General features: G+C 36.7%; 1 long non-coding RNA gene and 1 other non-coding gene across 2 annotated transcripts; one reads left to right on the top strand and one right to left on the bottom strand.

Annotated features, from left to right (window-relative positions):
- Nucleotides 1-8,399: 8,399 nt before the first annotated feature.
- Nucleotides 8,400-8,506, top strand: LOC145561073 (small nucleolar RNA R71). Its single transcript, XR_014093658.1, has one exon. It is a non-coding gene; the product is annotated as a small nucleolar RNA R71 (small nucleolar RNA).
- A 5,847-nt stretch (nt 8,507-14,353) lies between these two features.
- LOC145559774 (uncharacterized) lies at nt 14,354-17,771 on the bottom strand. Its single transcript, XR_014092944.1, has 3 exons — nt 17,601-17,771; nt 15,504-15,667; nt 14,354-14,650 (listed from the first exon to the last, which is right to left on the bottom strand). It is a non-coding gene; the product is annotated as an uncharacterized LOC145559774 (long non-coding RNA).
- Nucleotides 17,772-19,082: the final 1,311 nt, after the last annotated feature.

Here is a 19,082-nt window from a genome sequence, read left to right as displayed (position 1 = left end):
TAAATTTGACTTAATGATGACTCACTTCGTGTGACTCGTGTGTGCATAGTGTTGACTCATGAAGCTCGATATGTACATGACTCGAAATGTAGAAAAATAAAAATTTCCGTCATTTTTGTGGAGGGTACTGACTTTCTCCCGAAAAAGAAAGACGCGAAAAAGAAAGGAGCGAAGTTTTTGAAGGTGCATGTTGAATAATCTTAATCCGTAACGTTGTCTCTCATAGTACAAGAATTGTAACCGCTTAGATTATCCTAGTTGACTCGATAATAAAAGTATTTAGATGACTTAGGCGCGGAGGTAAAGTACTTCATACTTTTTGATGCAATGATGATTGATGTTGATATGATAAGGCATGCTTCAGCGTTGTGTTAAAATTTCATGACAAAGGGTTCCTAAGGGAAGTATTTTTGGTCATATATCCGTGTAGTGTGTGAAAGTGACACTAAAGCTAGGCTGCAAAGGTTAAATTTATAGAAAAACATTATTTCAAGAAGAGTCAAATGATGGTGACTCTTAGGCTGGGTAGGCTAATAATGTAGGGATCAAGCCCCCAAGTTTAGCTCTAAATGGATAGGGATGAGCAGAGGAGATCCCCTGGATATGATCAATTATGAAAGTAAATATGAATGCATTTTTATTACGGCTGCACCTCAAAGTGAGGTTGCCTACGTATCTGTTAGGAATCAGGCCGAACGTAACTCTAGCCGAACCTCACACAAGTGTGTGTATAACTCAAAGTGGTCTTTTAAAGGTTGTAACGTGGTTAGGATAAATGTTTGAAGAAGAAGGGATAAAGGCTCAAAACCCTATATAAGCCCCCCAGTGTGCAACGTTGCTTTTGAATCTTTGTATTATTATGCTTGAGGTTTCTCACTTTTTGAGTTCTTTCTTTTTTTTCCCTCACTTTTTTTGCTTTTTGCATTTTTTTAATAAGTGTGGGCAATCCCGATCATAAGGTCTATCACTCACTTGGCATTCATGTCTCTCAAACATGGTACCGAGCACTCGACAAGAGACGCAATCTGAAACATGTTCATATCAAAGACATGTTCATATCAATGACATTGGAACACTTGCCCTTTGTTACACTTTTATTCTTGCTTATTTTTTTTTTATCAATTTTAATCTTTTGAATCGCTCAAGCTTTTATTCTTTGAAAAATACATAAATTGTACATTATCCCACCCCAAGATTAGGTAGATGTGGGTTAAAAAAAGAAAGGCCTATTGTTAGGTGAGGCTTAAAGTGGTTTATCAAGAAAATATTGTACATTTGAAGAGGTGAAGATGATATTATAGGCTACAAAGGGTGACTCAAATCATTGGTATACCTAGTGCTTAGTTTGACATGGTTTTTTTTTTTTTTTTTTTTTTTTTTTTTTTTTTTTTTTTTGGCAATGCAATTACCATATGCGAGGAAATAAATGCTCATTTTATTAAAAGGGAAAAAGAAAAAATCTACAAAGTATATCTAAGAGAAAATAGAAGGTGCCTATACTAGACTTATTGGGGAAAGGAAAAAAAAGAAAAAGAACTAGAAAAAAGAGGTCATGAAATCTTGTCGTTGAATATTGCCTCTTGTCTAGTGGTTATCATCACCCGGTCTTCTGGCTAGCTAGAGGCAATGTGATCTTGTTTGCTTCTATGAGATCTTGAATGATATTTTTAAATATGTAGCATTCATTATTGGTATGACCATTTCCTTGATGGTACTTGCTATTTTGGGTGTTTTGTCCCTCGAGAGAGTTACAACTCGAAGTCTAGTTGAGGAGCACCTGTACCTGTAAAACAACGGAGACTCCGGGTGGGTGGAGCTCCGCCTCCGATGATTAAGTTAGAACGCGTTGGAGTAAGTACAAGGGGAGGAAAAATATAAAGGTGAGATCTTCTCGGATTCTAAGATCAGGAGATTTCTCTGATGTAAGAGAATGTCAGTGTTATTATAATAAATTCAATCTATCCCACAAATGGGGGAAATCTCCCCATTTATAGGGTCATTCTGGATAAGTGTACCCTTACGTAGGTCATTTGACCTAGATTTGGTGGGCTGCCCGCACTTTTGGCGGCTTTTTGGAAATTAGACCTTTGAAGGCCGTCATTCCATTTGATGACAGTGGGTTCCACGTGTCATTTCGTAAGTGGCTTAATTTAGGAAAATATAGGGTGGACACGTGTCCTGCTCTCATTGGACCACGTGGAGGGGTAATTTTACCCAAAACATTTGCCCCTCACATATGTGACGTGGCAAGCCACGTAGCTTCTATGACACGTGTCATTCACACAGCGGTGGAACATGAATTACTGTTCACTTTTTGGGGATTTACCAGGATGCCCCTGGAGTTACCCCTCTATAAATAGAAACTTTGCCCCTCACATTTTCGCACATTTACAAAAAAAAGTCTTGAGAGAATCTGAGAGAATCTTTGACTTTTCTTTGAAAAAGCACTTCTGTCTGCCGCTTGCTATTTGCCGCCTGACCTAGACGGCTTGTTCAACTTAATTAATATCTCTTTCTGGTAATCGCCTACTCTTTTCTCTCTCTTTTCAGTTTCCTTTAGGTCGAGAAAGGAACCTGAGTGTGTCTTTAGTCAAAAAAGGTGCCTGAGTGTGTCTTTGGTCTGATAGGATATGTTCTTATCAATTAGCAAGTGTCCGAGGAGGAACTTGCGAAGCAAAAGTCTGTGTAATAGGTTGCACTAGGAGAGTTGCCTATTATAGTGGAATTTATTTATAAGTCCCAATAGGGCCGAGGTTTTACTTCCAGCTAGGCACTGGACGGTTTCCTTGTAAAACTTGTTGTGTGCTTTAAGTTCCTTTACGTTTTGTTTTTAATTTCCGCATAAGTTCCGCGATTGGAACTTACTACAATTCACCCCCTATTGTAGTATACCATCCGAAATAATAATTGGTATCAGAGCTAGTGCTCTTAAAAAATCGGGCAACCCCGAGGAGCAAGTTCCAGGCTAGGATGGATATCTACAAGGAATGCAACGAATGGAAATCAACCCTAGAACATTCCCCAAAAAAAGGCGCGCCCGATCGGGCGAATAATACTGAATTCCAGATGTATGGTTGCGCGCCCGATCAGGCGAGCTCCGCCTGACTGGGCGCGAATACGGAGTAAAATTTCGCCTTTTTACTCGCCCGGTCGGGCGAGCTTCGCCTGACATTTCTTTTCCTTCACTCGATTTTTCACAAAAATGCGCCCGATCGGGCAGCCCCGCCCGACATGGCAAATAAAGATCAAATTTTCAACTCCAGTTGCGCGCCCGATCGGGCGAATTAAGTTCCAATTTCCAACTCCAGTTGCGCGCCCGATCGGGCGAATTAAGAGTTGAAATTTTTCCTCGCTTTCGCGCCCGATCGGGCCCGTGCCCGGTCAGATAATCTTAGCTTCTTCTTTGATTTTTTTTCGTCTTCAAACTTTTCTAAGTCTCTTTACCTCTCAAACCTATACCTGTACAAAAACACTTATAAAAGGTAAAGTTTCACTCTCCTCGCCTCTCTAAAATAAAAATAAAAATTAAGAAAAAGGAAAACTAGTCTAGAAAGCAAGAAATACGGGTTGCCTCCCGCAAAGCGCTGGTTTATCTAGGTCCCGCACGACCCTCTTACCACCTTGATTCTTAGGTTGGAAGTGGAGTTAGGAGGTTTTCCTCCACATCTCTACTAGTAGCGCCCTCATGATACACTTTCAATCGTTGGCCATTTACCTTAAACTCTTCACCCTTGTCATTGACCAACTCTACCGAACCAAATTTGTTCACCCTTGTGACAGTGAAGGGACCGGACCACCTAGACTTCAACTTTCCTGGGAAAATCTTTAATCTAGAATTGAAGAGAAGAACATTATCACCCGGTGCAAACTCTCTTGGTAAGATCCTCTTGTCATGCCACTTCTTGGTCTTCTCCTTGTAGATTCGCGCATTATCATATGCCGACAATCTAAACTCATCTAACTCATTGAGTTGGAGGAGTCTTCTCTTACCCGCGACCTTAGAGTCCATGTTAAGCTCCTTGATCGCCCAAAAAGCTTTGTACTCCAACTCCACGGGAAGATGACATGCCTTACCATAAACTAATCTTTAAGGCGAAGTACCAATTGGTGTCTTGAATGTCGTTCGGTATGCCCAAAGTGTGTCATCAAGCTTCATACTCCAATCTTTCCTTGACTTGGCTACTACCTTTTCTAGGATCGCCTTGATTTCCCTATTAGAGACCTCAACTTGACCACTAGTTTGAGGGTGGTAACTAAGCCCGGTTCTATAATATACACCATACTTCTTAAGGAGGTTATCCAATTGTCTTTCATGGAAGTGAGTACCTCCATCACTAATGATAGCCCGTGAAACACCAAACCTCGGAAATATGGTCTTCTTGAAAAGCTTGATGACTACCTTGGCATCGTTTGTTGGTGACGCTATGGCCTCGACCCACTTGGACACATAATCGACGGCTACGAGTATGTAGCAACTCCCATTGGAAGATGGGAACGACCCCATATAATCAATACCCCAAACATCAAGTATTTCGACTTCAAGAATCCCGGTTTGGGGCATCTCATGCCTCCGCGAAATGTTGCCAGTCCTCTGGCAAGAGTCACAAGCCCGCACAAAAGTGTTAGCATCCTTAAACATAGTGGGCCAATAGAAGCCTGACTCATTAATCTTAGCCACCGTTTTAGTGGGGCCATGATGTCCTCCATAAGGTGAGGTATGACAGCCGGTAAGAATGCCATGAACTTCCCATTCGGGAACACACCTGCGAAAGAATCCATATGCACACTCACGAAACAAAAAAGGATCATCCAAAAAATAATGTTTAACATCAGAAAGGAATTTCTTTTTCTGTTCGTAGGATAAGTCAGGAGGTAGAGTACCACCCACTAAATAATTAGCAAAGTCCGCATACCAATGGTGTTGCTCTACAACTGCATACAGGTTGTCATCAGGGAATGAATCATCTATAGGAAGAGAATCCTTACCCTCATCATACCTGATTCGTGACAAGTGGTCTACCACTACGTTCTCTGCTCCCTTTTTATCTTTTATTTCAGTGTTGAAGTCTTGGAGAAAAAGAACCCATCGGAGTAGCCTTGGCTTTGATTCCGCCTTAGCTATCATGTACTTCAATGCTGCATGGTCAGTAAAAACAATAACTTTAGAACCAACATGATATGATCTAAATTTTTCTAAAGCATAAATAACAACAAGAAACTCCTTTTCCGTAGTGGCGTAGTTGACTTGAACTTCATCCAAAGTCTTGCTTGCATATTAAATAGCATGCAAAACCTTGTCCTTTCTCTGTCCAAGCACGGCTCCTAGCGCAAAGTCACTTGCATCACACATGATCTCGAAAGGAAGGTTCCAATCGGGAGCACATATGATGGGTGCCGATATCAAAGCCTGCTTAATCCTGTTGAAAGCCTCAAGACACTCGTAAGTAAAAATAAAAGGAGCATCCTTGAGAAAAAGCTGAGTCAGCGGTTTAGCAATTTTAGAAAAATCTTTGATAAAATGGCGATAAAACCCCGCATGACCCAAGAAACTTCTAACTCCCTTAACATTAACTGGAGGAGGTAATTGCTCAATCACTGATATCTTAGCCTTGTCTACTTGTATGCCCTTATCAGATACAATGTGACCTAGTACTACTCCCTCTTTCACCATAAAGTGACATTTTTCCCAATTTAGAACTAAATTGCACTCTTCACATCTTTTCAAAATTTTAGCGAGATTAATTAAACATGAATCAAACGAAGAACCATACACGCTAAAATCATCCATAAAGACTTCCATAATAGACTCTATGAAATGAGAAAAAATGCTCATCATACAACGTTGAAAGGTAACGGGTGCATTACATAAACCAAAGGGAATTTTATGATATGCAAAAGTGCCATAGGAGCATGTAAAAGTAGTCTTCTCCTGATCTTCAGGGTGAATCGGAATTTGGAAAAATCCCGAATACCCATCAAAATAGCAAAAGAATTTATGATTAGCTAACCTTTCAAGCAATTCATCTATAAAGGGAAGAGGGAAGTGGTTTTTTTTAGTGGCGATATTTAATCTACGATAATCAATGCACATACGCCACCCTATTACAGTTCTAGTGGGAATAAATTCATTTTTTCCATTTGTTATCACAGTCATCCCACCTTTTTTCGGACTACATACCTGCACAGGACTTACTCATTTGGAGTCAGAAAAAGGATAGATAATACCTTCATCAAGTAATTTCATAACCTTCTTCCTGACTACTTCCTGCATGTTGGGATTTAATCTTCGTTGGGGTTGAATGCAGGGCTTATAGTTGTCCTCTAGTTGTATCCTGTGCATACAAAAATAAGGGCTAATACCCTTGAGATCATCAATACTGTACCCAATAGCTTTCTTATGGGTTTTGAGAACCCTTAGAAGTTGGGAAGTTTTGTAGGTCAGTAAGTGCAGTACTGATGATCATAGGGTATAGTTCCTGTTCATCTAGAAAAATATATTTTAAATGAGAAGGGAGAGGTTTTAGCTCAGGTTTCTTGACCTCTGCAGGTTTTGATTCCTGAACTAAATTTACTACCTTTATTGTTTCCTTGGGGCTTTTCTATATCTTGTACCTCATTACCCTAAACGCTTGCATTGCCTCTAGATAAATTCCCGTAGAGAACTTCCTCTAGGGGATCCCTCGCAAGAACCTGTGGCAAGCTATCATCACAAATGTCATCCATTATATCAATTATATCAATATAGCAACAATTATCCTCTAGCATACGCCCTTTCAAAACCTTCCCTAAATTAAAAGTAACATTGTCGTCACCTACAGAAAGGGTTAGTTTACCATTTTTAACATGAATAATTGCTCCTGCAGTATGGAGAAAAGGCCTACCTTATATAATGGGTATTTGTGTATCCTCTGCCATGTCTAAAACAACAAAATCAACAGGAATAAAAAATTTACCAACTCTGACAGGGACGTCCTCTAAAATACTTAAGGGGTATTTTACCGAACGATCTGCCATTTGCAAAGTTATATTAGTAACTTTTAATTCTCCCATATTAAGTTTAGCGCAGACAGACGATGGCATGACACTGACACTAGCACCCAAATCACACAAAGCTTTATCAACAAAAATGTTCCCTATATGACAAGGGAAAGAAAAACTACCGGGATCCTTTAATTTAGGAGGGGATTTGTTTTGCAATAAAGCGCTACACTCCTCTGTGAAAGCTACAGTTTTTACTTCATTAAAGGCCCTTTTCCTAGTCAGAATGTCTTTCATAAATTTAGCATAAGCAGGAACTTGAGTGATTAAGTCAGTAAAAGGAACTGTTACCTGCAGGTTTTTCACAACCTCTAAAAACTTACCGAATTGTTTATCAAGCTTACTCTTCAGTTGTCTATTAGGGAATGGAAGTTTGATAACTAGGCTCTGCACATCTCCTCTCTTATCCTGCGATTTACCCTGCACATAAACATTAGTAGAGTTAGTATCTATTTGTAGCCTTGCAGGGCTAGCAAGATTAGCGTTTGGTATATATAGAGGAATCTAGATCAGGAACTGGTCTATCTTCCTTTGGCATAGGAGGTCCATCATAATGTGAACCACTCCTTAGAGTGATTGCATTGGCACGATCTGTAGGATGGATAGGTTGTGATGGTAGAGCTCCCTGCCGAAGGGATTGTAGGGTAGATGAAAGTTGTGCAATTTGATTGTCCATGATTTTATTATGGGCTAGGATAGAATCAATTTGCGCATCCCTACTCTCCATATGCTTTTGCATATTAGTAAGCATTGCTCTAATTTCTGTCATGGCAGGGTCGGAAGATGATGAGGGTGATGCTTGGCTTTTCTGGTCGGAATTAGGATGATAATATTTTTGCTGCGGTGGGGTTTGCTGTTGTGGTTGTTGTAGAGGTGGAGGGTTTTGTACATTGGTGCTCCGGTATGAAAGATATGGATGGTTCTTATAACCGGCATTGTAGGAATTGGAATAGGGGTTATTCTTCCTATTGGTTTGAAAGGCATTAACTTGTTCCATAGAGCTCCTACAATCTTGCTCCCAATGACCTACAATTCCACAATTTTCACAAAAAGCTTCATTGTTAGCAACAGCAGAAACATTAGCTACAGAGTTAGAAGCAACAGTAAGATTATCTAATTTTTGACAAATAGACGTTAATTGAGCTTGCAAAAAGGATACGGAATCGACATTATGTTTTCCTTTATTTGCAAACCCTCTCGGATTCCCATATTGGGAATTGTGTATTGCCATGTCTTCGATAACCTGTCCTGCATCGTCCACATTTAAATTCATAAACCTCCCACTAGCTGCAGAATCTAACACTAATCTAGAAGAATTTCCAAGTCCATTATAGAATGCTTGGATCAATTGCCATTGTGCTAGATTATGGTGGGGGCACTCTCTCTGTAGATCCTTGAACCTCTCCCAAGCCTCACATAGCGTTTCATCAGCCTCTTGAGCAAAGTTTTGAATAGCACTCCTTAGCACCGCTGTTCTCTCTTCAGGATAGTATTTATTATAGAAATTCAAAGCAAGAGTTTCCCAGTCAGTAATACCAAGTGCAGTTCTATTCAAACCATTAAACCATAATTTAGCTTTGCCACATAATGAAAAAGGAAAGAGAATCTCCCTGATTTGGTCTTGCGTGACCCCGGCTTGTCTAATGGTGTTACAATATTGGCAGAAATCTGCGATGTGAACATTAGGATCTTCACCCTTAGCTCCACTGAATTGCTACCTCTCTATCATAGTGATAAATTGGGGCTTGATTTTGAATTGAACTCCATCTAGTGCCGGAGTGGGAGTAAGGTGCGGGAAATCTGTGAGCATCGGCTGCGAGAAGTCACTGAGTTTCTTCTGGGTCGTCATCTCTGATTCTGAATCTAAAGGAATATCTGTGTCACTAGAATTAGAGGGAGGATCTCTTCGACTGTTGTCCTCCTGAGAACCCGCCAGAATTTGTCTATAGATTTTCCTTTGCCTATGAAAAGAGCGCTCGATCTCAGGATCGAATGGGATGTAACCTGATCTGGAACACCTGGGCATAAACAAGGAACTAAAAGACAAATATGAGAATTGCCTCAAAGAACTAACGTTTTCTGAGACAAAAGGGGATAATCTAGACTACAAAAAAATAATCAGAAAATAAAAATAAAACCGTTTTCCCCGGCAACAACGCCAAATTTTGACAGGGTAAAGTCGTATCCCCTAATCAAAAGTAAATACCTAAGTCCTCTAACTAAAGTAGATAGGGAAGTAGGGTCGAACTCCACAGGGAATCAAGTCTTTTTACTCCTAATTATTTATTATAATCTAAATTATCTAAGTAACCAATATTTTTGGGAATAAATTCTATACTACGAAAAATAAGTTTAGGGAGAAAAGAAACAATAATAGGAAAGCCTAGGGTCACAGGTTTACCAATAATGAATATTCTGGAATAAAACATAATAACTAATAATTAACATTGCACAAATAACATGATAAACAGGCTCTCCCAATTTATTAATCAACATAGATCTAACAGGCTCTCGCAATTTACTAGATCGAAGTTCCTATTAAAAATAGCCTTTAATATTAAATTAACATCTGCTCGATTCATCAATTCAATATTGCTAAACACTCACAATCAAATTACATCTTCTCAATCCATAATCTAATTGCAAAGCATTAAAATAATTCAATAAGAAATTATTATCATGCAATACCAATAATCAATAATAACAAATTATCCCTTCATATTAATTATAGATCCCCATAACCCTAGAATGAAACTACTCACACATAATCATAACTAAACTAATCAAATAAATAAAACAAAACATAATCAAAGAAGCAAATGAAATAGCTGAAATTAAAGGAGAAGAAATTGTTACCAAAGGAAATCCGAATTAATGGAAGTAATTAAGAACAAGAGTTGAGAGAGAATTTTAGAGAGAGAAATATCCTAAGTACAGAGAGAAAATCTAAAAAAGAAGGTAATCCTCAAATTACGTACATAACTCGTACTTAAACATCCCTAAAAAAAAAATTAAAACTAAACTAATCAGGTCCGAGAAAAACACGCGCCCGATCAGGCTAGAGGCCGCCCGATCGGGCGCGCCTTTTTCCTTGCGCTTCTTCTCCGCAGCGGCCCCCGATCGAGCTACATGCTCACACGATTGGGCGCGCCTTAGGCCACGCACCAACATCGCACGTCGCGCCCGATCGTGCTAGCTTGCCCGATCGGGCCCTTGCTTCTCTTCGAGGCTTGGACTTCGATTGGGCTTGATTCCTCGGCCCAATCCGGATTTCCTCCTCGGATCTTGAATACTCGGTCCAAATACCTCAGTATCCTGATTACCGAGCCCTTAATCACCGGCTCGATGATTCTAACCGGCCTTGGGCTTCAAATATGGTCGTGCTCTTCTAATTCTCGTAGTCGCTCCATGAAAATCCCAAGAAAATGCTCCAAAGGTGCAATTTCCTACAATACTCAACAAAGACTACGAAAACACTATAAAACACCAATTAGCAATAAAAGTGGCTCGAAAGAGCCAAAAACACTACTAATTATGACCAAGGGACGGGGGTGAATTACTATATAAAATGGACATATCACGCGACAATCCATATTTGGAAATATTGTCGTTTAAGAAGAATGCACGACAATCCATATTTGGAAATATTGTTGTTTAAGTGCTTGCTTTTAAACCGATACGTTGGTGCTTGTAGTGAGCCAGTGTTTTAGGCGCTTAAGCTAAGTGAGACGATTTTTTGTCAGGTCAATCACTTACTACGATTGTAATCGAGCCGACTACTAATCATGTCAATTTGCTTATAGGGGCTAACTGGCTTACCAAGGAACCCTAAATTGTTGTATGAGAACGAAATAACCATTCTGAGAGGCTTCGAGCTCTATCGCTGCTGAAATATCGCTGGCGCCAAGAACTAGCTCTGTCGCCAGACGCTGGGATCTAGCGTCAGGCGCTGAACTTTGTCACCAGACAACAGATGTTGTCGCCAAACGCCAGCCTTGTCGTCTGGCGCTGGAGTCGAGTCTTCCCTATTCTGCTGTTGTTGCCGCTCTTGCTTGGTTTTGCTCCGAACTTTGAGCTTGGTCGTTTCCTTTCAACCAAATCCGCTCAAATATTTTTTAAATTAAAGCTCTTCATCTCTAATTTACTGATCCATGTAACTCCTCTTATCTTGGACGAATCTCATGTGTCATATTCGCGGTTTTTTCGAAAAAAATGATTCGGGAATGTCCTCGCTTGTTGGGATGCACCTACATTTATATCTTTGACTATAGGACTTTGCTTATCTTTCTTTAAGGTTGACATAAGACTTAGGGTTGCTTGACTCATTGACTTGTCGTGACTCAAGGTATGAACTTGACTCGCTGTGATTGACTCGACTCAAAGTTTTTGACACATGTGTTAGACGCAAATCAAGGTGATATCATGACATGACTCAACGTGTACATGACTCATGTGTGCATTGTATTGTGATCGTGGGACTCGAAAATGCTAAAAAGAAAAAAATTTCCGTCATTTTCGTGGAGGGTATCGACTTTCTCCCGAAAAAGAAAGACACGAAAAAGAATCGAAGTGAAGTTTTTTTTTTTTTGAAGATGCATGTTGAATGAGCTTAATCCGTTAACGTTGTCTCTCACATTACAAGGATTGTAACATTTTAAACTATCCTAGTTGACTCGATAATGAAAGTATTTAGGTAACTTAGGCACGGAGGCTAAGCACTTCATACTTCGATGCAATGATGATTATGATTGATGAGTGAATTTGTTATGACGAAGTATGATTCAATGTTGTGTTAAGATTTCATGACAAAGGGTTCCTAAGGGAAGAAATATTTGGTCATGTATCTGTGATGTGTGAAAGTGACACTAAAGTTAGGCTGGAAGCGCTAAGTGTGTGGAAAAATATTATTTCAAGAAGAATCAAATGATGGTGACTCTTTAGGCTAGGTAAGTGTAGACACCCATTTTTGTCTCCCCAAAACAAAACCCAGTAATGAATACCTTTCACGTCATTTGATAATCGAATAAAGCGAAAGTGTGAACAGTCTAGTGATGAGGATGTTTTTATTAAAATATCTCTTCTTTCTGTTTTTGAAAATATTTCTTTTCTTACCTTATTTTTGAAAAACGTGCATTCTAGTTTAGTTTGGTCCATGATAAGGGTCTAATAATGGTGTATTTGGATGGGTTTTGAAAAGACCTTTCCAACGATATATTATAAGCCCAATTCCGATGAATAATGAGAAAGTTATGACAAAAATACTAAACAGGGCCCGATTTGGTTTTTATATGCGGCCCAATGATCTAGAGGAGGGTCTATTATTAATTATCATTCCTAAAGCTATTATGATTGATTATAGTATTTTAGAATACTCTAGAAGGTTCTCTTTAATCCTAATGGAGTTAGGATTGATAATTATGTTTTAAAGAGTTTGAAATTGAATAAAACTATTCCTTTTGAGAATCCTTGTTTTGTACGAAGTGGAATATATTCAGATTTTATTTTCGTGACTCATAATCTTTATCTAAATTTTATATGGTTGGATAGATATTGAAATTATCTTTCCAATGATATATTATAATATTAAATTCGAGTTATAACGAATAATATATGAATGAGACATGAAACTCTATCCAAAACTGACACCCTTCCACTATTTCAGCCATATCTTTTTATCTACAATAGATTTTTATCTGATTCAAATTGGGTTGGAAAGTAGACTTCAAGAGCTTTCCAACGACATATTATAATCCTTATTAGAACTTCCGGATCAAAAGATATGATAAAAAAACGCCTGAAACTGATTATTAGCGCCTGGCGCTAACCTTCAGCGCCTGGCGCTAACCTTCAGCGTCGACGCTAATCAAGTTTTATGCGCGTCAGAACTCTGTTTCGATTTTCTATCTTTTTGGTCGATTTTCTCTATAAATAGTCTTCTAAAAACTCCATTTTCAATCACCAACTCTAATCAAGATTTTCTTGATTACTCCCTCTCTCTATTTTCTAAACTAGCCTTTTTCTCAAATACAAAATTCCGCATTCGCAAGACTTAGATACACCTAGCCATATTCGAAGTTGTCTTCGCCCTAGACATAAAAGGTTTAATTTCTGAGGGTTTGGTCCAAAATCTCTATTTCAATTATTTAATTTAATTGTTGTTTTATTATTTTCCTTGAAGTTACTAATGTGTGTATTTTGTTATTAGAAAGAGGTACGAGGCATCCAAGTAAGTACTTTAATGGTTTAATTGATATGATGATATAGAAATCATGCTTAGATTGTTATTTTGATTCCTAGTATCATGTTAGGATGTTTTCCTTAATTTGATGTTTAGGGTGACAACAATAAATTCCTAGTATCATGTCTAGGGTAACTTTAATATCAAGTATGATTAAAAGTATGATGCTTCCTATGTTCCTCCTAATATTTATGATTCTTAGTATCATGTTAGGATTAAAGCTTTGATTTTTATATGCTTAGTGGCATGATAGGGTTTGTTATTAATCTTGTTAGTATCATGCCTAGGATCTTGCTATTCTTATGCTTTAACATGACTATTATGATTATTAATTATTATTATTATGATTATTATTATTATTATGTTGCTTGATATTTATTGTTATTGCTTGATCACACCTTTTATAAATGTTTAAAGGGAATTAATACTTGTAATCATTCTTAATAAGATAATTAATAAACTTGTTTAGGGTTAATTTGATTATAATTCAAGTGATCGCCAATATTAGTTTTATTTCACTACTACAAAAAAGACCTTAGAGAACTGTTATAATAGGCTTTATAGATCGCCTTAGGGGCGTTCTTCTGCTAAGCGATGTATAAAGTATAGAGAACGGGTCGTTTAGGCGTTTTATATATTGACAAATAGAGAACGGTTGTTAGTCACAACCGTTCTCTTTTCCCTTCTTAAATTCGTACATTAAGGAAGGAAAAAAGAACGGTTTAGGCCACTTAACCGTTCTATATTGCATTACAATAGAGAATGGTTAAGTTAGATAACAATTCTTTAATGTTTTTTTTTTTAAAAAAAAAAAAACTGGCCATTTGTATTTGATAATTCGAATTACCCCATACGTATTTTATATTGTATTATTCATGTATTTTGATAATCTGTATTATTTTTTTATTTCATTTTAGACCTGTATTTGTTGTATTCCTGTATTTTATCTTGTACATTTATCCTGTGAGAAAAAATCATTATTTGCTATGTAAAATAAATTCTTGATCCTGTATACGTGCAATATAAATTTCTGTATAATAAAATGAACAAAAATATTTCCAGATACGACGAAAGCCATCAAAATATAATTCATATATATAAATTAAAACATCCAACCACAATATAATTGAATCATTCATACAAAATTTATTCTATACAAACAAATACGTGAGTTAAATATCAAAAATCCTTTCTAATTAATGTTGATTTTAAAAAAAATTATGCTTAAATATAGCAATACCATATTGATCTACAATTCACATAAATCATCGTCGTCGTCAATTGGGTGATGGTATCCGATAACATATGAAATCCACCTTTCCCTAAGCTCGTCGATCATTTGTTGAGATCATGTAGGAGGAACTTGCTTGAAAACTACAAAACAATGTAAAATACATACATATTAGTTAATAATATACAATAAATTTATCTAACTAAATAAAAATAAGTATATCTTTTTTGATCTAAGTTCATAAGAACAGCTGATACCAAAAAGGCTGCTCATAATACACATAACAACCATGTGCATAATTTTCTGTCAGTGCCACATCTAGTACATATTTGATCTAAGTTCATACCCATGCTCACATGGTTGGGACTAGTATACAATAGAAGTTTCTAACCCAAAAGGCCAAAACAAGAACCCAAACCACAATTAGTGAAAGACTATAATACATCCTACAAACCGCCTAAACAGATACTTAAGGGAAATCATGACGATCCTAAGAAAGAAGCAGTTACTGACAAAAAAGAATATAATACATCCTAAAAACCGCCTAAACAAAGAGAAGCAAATTCACATTTATAGGGGATACAAGCTCAATTCCGACAGAATATCTGAAACCAATGAAGGTGAGAGAAGCTCCAAGAGGAAATTTGGAGACACAAACCTCCAAGAGGATTTAGCAACTAAGTCATACGTCAACAACAATGCACAAGAAATAAAAACTCACTCGTCTTTAACAGTTATGTGACAGAGAGAAACCCTAGTGTCCACATGGTTTTCACTCGTAACCAAATTGAACCCAAGCTAATACACACAAAGCTAGGTAAAGATATGTTTAATCTTAATACACACAAGGTGGAATTCATCAGCACCCCAGCTAAAAACCTAGCAGTGTACAAGTTCATACTCCTGCTCACAAGGTTGGTTCGCATACAACATATAAAATTTGCAAGATGCATGTGTGCATCAGCACTCAAAATACATTCAAACTAAATGTTGTACCTTGTCGGGGATGATCATTTGCCTAGATTCAATTGTCTCAATCATGTAGCGACAAACGTAATATCCACTATCACTAGAGCCATTAGCTTAATGAGGACACCAAAACAAACCAAATGTTGAGGCACATCTCTAATTTGCACTCCTTGTTTCTGAAGTTCAGCGGCCTGACAATACATATAACAAAATGCCCTTTAACAACTAAAAGTCAACACTAAAATTGAATTTTTACTATTATTCCTTAAAAAAATATCAACAAAAACAAAGAATAATCATTTCTAAACTTACAATCTCTTGTTCATAATACAAGTACCCTTTTCAACCTCCTCGATATCTTGAAGTATTCATTTTCGCCCTCTCTCAATTCTTGTAACTTAGTTCCTTTCATTATAATGTACAAGCTTTTATGAAGCTAGATTATTCTCTGGAAGGCAGACTACAATCTTGATTATTTGAATATAGTTTAGCTACATCAATAAAACATAAAGCTTAAGTGAATTTAAGGTTTCAATTAATTGTCTAATTGTCTACTCTTTTTGCAAATTATGCAAAAAGCTGGTTTCTTGGACTTGCTTTTGTCTAAATTAATTGAGCCATGTTGATTCACCTGCAATGGTCGTTCTTTGCATGTCCTGCAACTAGGTTTGTAATAGGTCTGGCATGAAATGTAGAGTTTAGGTGTAAAACCAGATGGAGTCACTTTCATTGTAGCTATGCTATGCAGGATTGGTAAAGTCAGAAAAGAGATGCAAGAGAGAGGTGAGAGGAAGAAATTAAAGCTTGCAGCAGCTGGATATAGAATTCTGGCCATTTATACTATTTTGTGTCTAAAGATGTGTAGCATCAAAAATGTGAGGAGTATGTGTATGAGATGCAGGCAAAGTTAGCTTTGGAAAATTATCATTTTAGTTTTCAGTTTGTAATTTGTATCAATTTGAAGGGCAATGAGCACTGGAGACTTGTATCAAGGATTCCCTTAAAATCAAAATTCACAAAAATGTGAATATGAGCCCATTATACCTCATAAAAATGCCCATTTGATCATAACTATTAGATTAAAGCATTGTATAATTGCTAAGGTTTACACCACACAAACAAGAACAAAAGGCAGCTGTCAGACCCCTTAGTAGGCATTTTACAGTGAGAATGGCCTTGAAAGGACTGAACCAATTCCACATCTATTCTTTCAATGTCATTACAAAGGTCAGTTAATGCAGCTAACAAAAACAAAGCTCAGTTAATAGCTTATGACTATCTTAGGTTTCACTTGGACTGAATGCAGACCACTAACTTCAGTACATGGACTAATTTAGGAGCAAATGAGTTAGCTTTGAGCAAATCAGTTAATGCAGCAGATCAAGCAAAGCTCAGTTGTGTTCCTGCTTGATTTTAGGGGGTTTTGCCCTCCCCTTGGTCTTGACTAGGTTATGAAATATAGTCTAAGAATGAGTTATGGTCTAAAAAGTTACAGAAGTTAAAGCAGCAGCAAAAGGTTTTCTAAAATAGCAAGTCTATGTAGCTCTGAATCTTATTCAAAAGCAGACGTAAACAGAAAAAACAAAATATTTTGTTTTTAAACGAACCCCATTCACAAAAAGGGCTCAGCCATATCCTCATCAATTCTACCAACAGCATATATTACCACCACTAAACCAAAACCAAAAATCGTATGCTTATGTCACTGTTTTAAGTCCTATTTCTTTGTTCCTTTTTTTTAAAAAAAAATTGATTACTGTTATAAATTGAACTAAGGTAAGATTAATTTGGCTAAAATAATTTTGATTACAATTGAAATAAATGTAAATTCGACAAAAATAAAGGGCAATTTGATTGATCTTATTGCAATAATTCGGCAGAAATATTTACATACAAACAATCGATGAATTTATCCCTAAAACTAGAACTTTGAAGTTTTTTTCAATCACCTAAAATTCGAATTGCAAATTACATTAATAGATGAAAACTACGAATTTACTTCAGTTTCCTTCATAATTTGAATGATTCATGCAATTAGATTGACAATTATCAAATCCAATTACTCTATGACAAGAAAAATTCGAACCTTGGTTTCAAAAAAAAAAATAAAAAATCGAGCCCTACCTCAATTTACTGGTTGCTCAGCGGAGAGGTGCGGTGCTGCAGATGTTGTGCGGCGTTGGAGCGGCGGTGCGACAGAACAGTAAGCGGCTGAAGGTTTTGCTATGGAGGTTTCACTTTTTGAAGCAATAAACAATACATTATTTTTGTAAGGTATTCTAGTGAAAGTGAAAGTGAAACTGTGAAAGTGAGAGTGATGTTAATTTCCTCCTAATTTTAAAACAAAATTAATTTCCTCTTAATTTTAAAACAATATTAATTAATGCAATACAAACTGGTCATCAAGATAATTGTTCTATATCATTTATAATAATTAATTATTTTTTTAAATTATTTGAGTAAAAAGAAATAGAGAACGGTTAACTATGCTAACTGTTCTATATGTATTAGCATACAAAACGCCTCTTATATAAAAACGATCTATATTCTTCTGGAGAACGCCTACCTTTGATAACCGTTCTATATTTTGCGTTCTCTAATCTAGTTTTTGGTGTAGTGTTTGGGCATTAATATTCAACCAGCATAGATAAACAGGTTTAGGGTTAACCTATTGACTGCATGTTAATCAGAAATCGCACATGAATACGATCAGAATAAAGTAGAGGTCTATTATTAGGGCAGATTCAATCTCTTTCTAATATTTATGATTCTTAGTATCATGTTAGGGTTAAAGCTTTGATCTTTATATGCTTAGTGGCATGATAGGGCTTGTTATTAATCTTGTTAGTATCATGCATAGGATCTTGCTATTCTTATGCTTTAACATGACTATTATGATTATTAATTATTATTATTATTATTATTATTATTATTATTATTATTATTATTATTATTATTATTATTATGTTGCTTGATGTTTATTGTTATTGTTTGATCACACCTTTTATACATGTTTAAAGGGAATTAATACTTGTAATCATGCTTAATAAGATAATTAATAAACTTGTTTAGGGTTAATTTTATTATAATTCAAGTGATCGCCAATAATAGTTTTATTTGGGCATTAATATTCAACCAATATAGATAAACAGGTTTAGGGTTAACTTATTGATTGCATGTTAGTTAGAAATCGCACATGAATACGATCAGAATAAAGTAGAGGCCTATTATTAGGGCAGGTTCAATCTCTTTTAGGTTGGATTTGTACCTTCATCCCTGAACCATATTTGGTTCAAGACCTTATGGAGTTGATGTTCTCTTGGATCGTTAAGGGGTGTAACCTTCACCTCGTGAATGGTTTACATGTTCCTAAAAAAACTTGTTGGCGACTCTTTTGCTCTATCTTCTTTCCCTTTGGACGCTTGAAATATTCCCTACAGTTTTTGGCGACTCCACTGGGGAGGATTTCTATTTTAATTCCTGAAATTTATTTCGGCAATGATTTAGAATGAGTGGATGAGACTCGAAACGTTCTAAGTATTTCATGTGCGCTATTTTGATTAACATTATTGTCATATGCATAAAAAAGATCTCATTGGAAAAACC

This window comes from Chenopodium album, chromosome 9, assembly GCF_948465745.1.
Source record: "Chenopodium album chromosome 9, dcCheAlbu1.1, whole genome shotgun sequence".
Taxonomy (NCBI): Eukaryota; Viridiplantae; Streptophyta; class Magnoliopsida; order Caryophyllales; family Amaranthaceae; genus Chenopodium; species Chenopodium album.
This window is presented reverse-complemented; position numbering and strand designations above follow the sequence as displayed.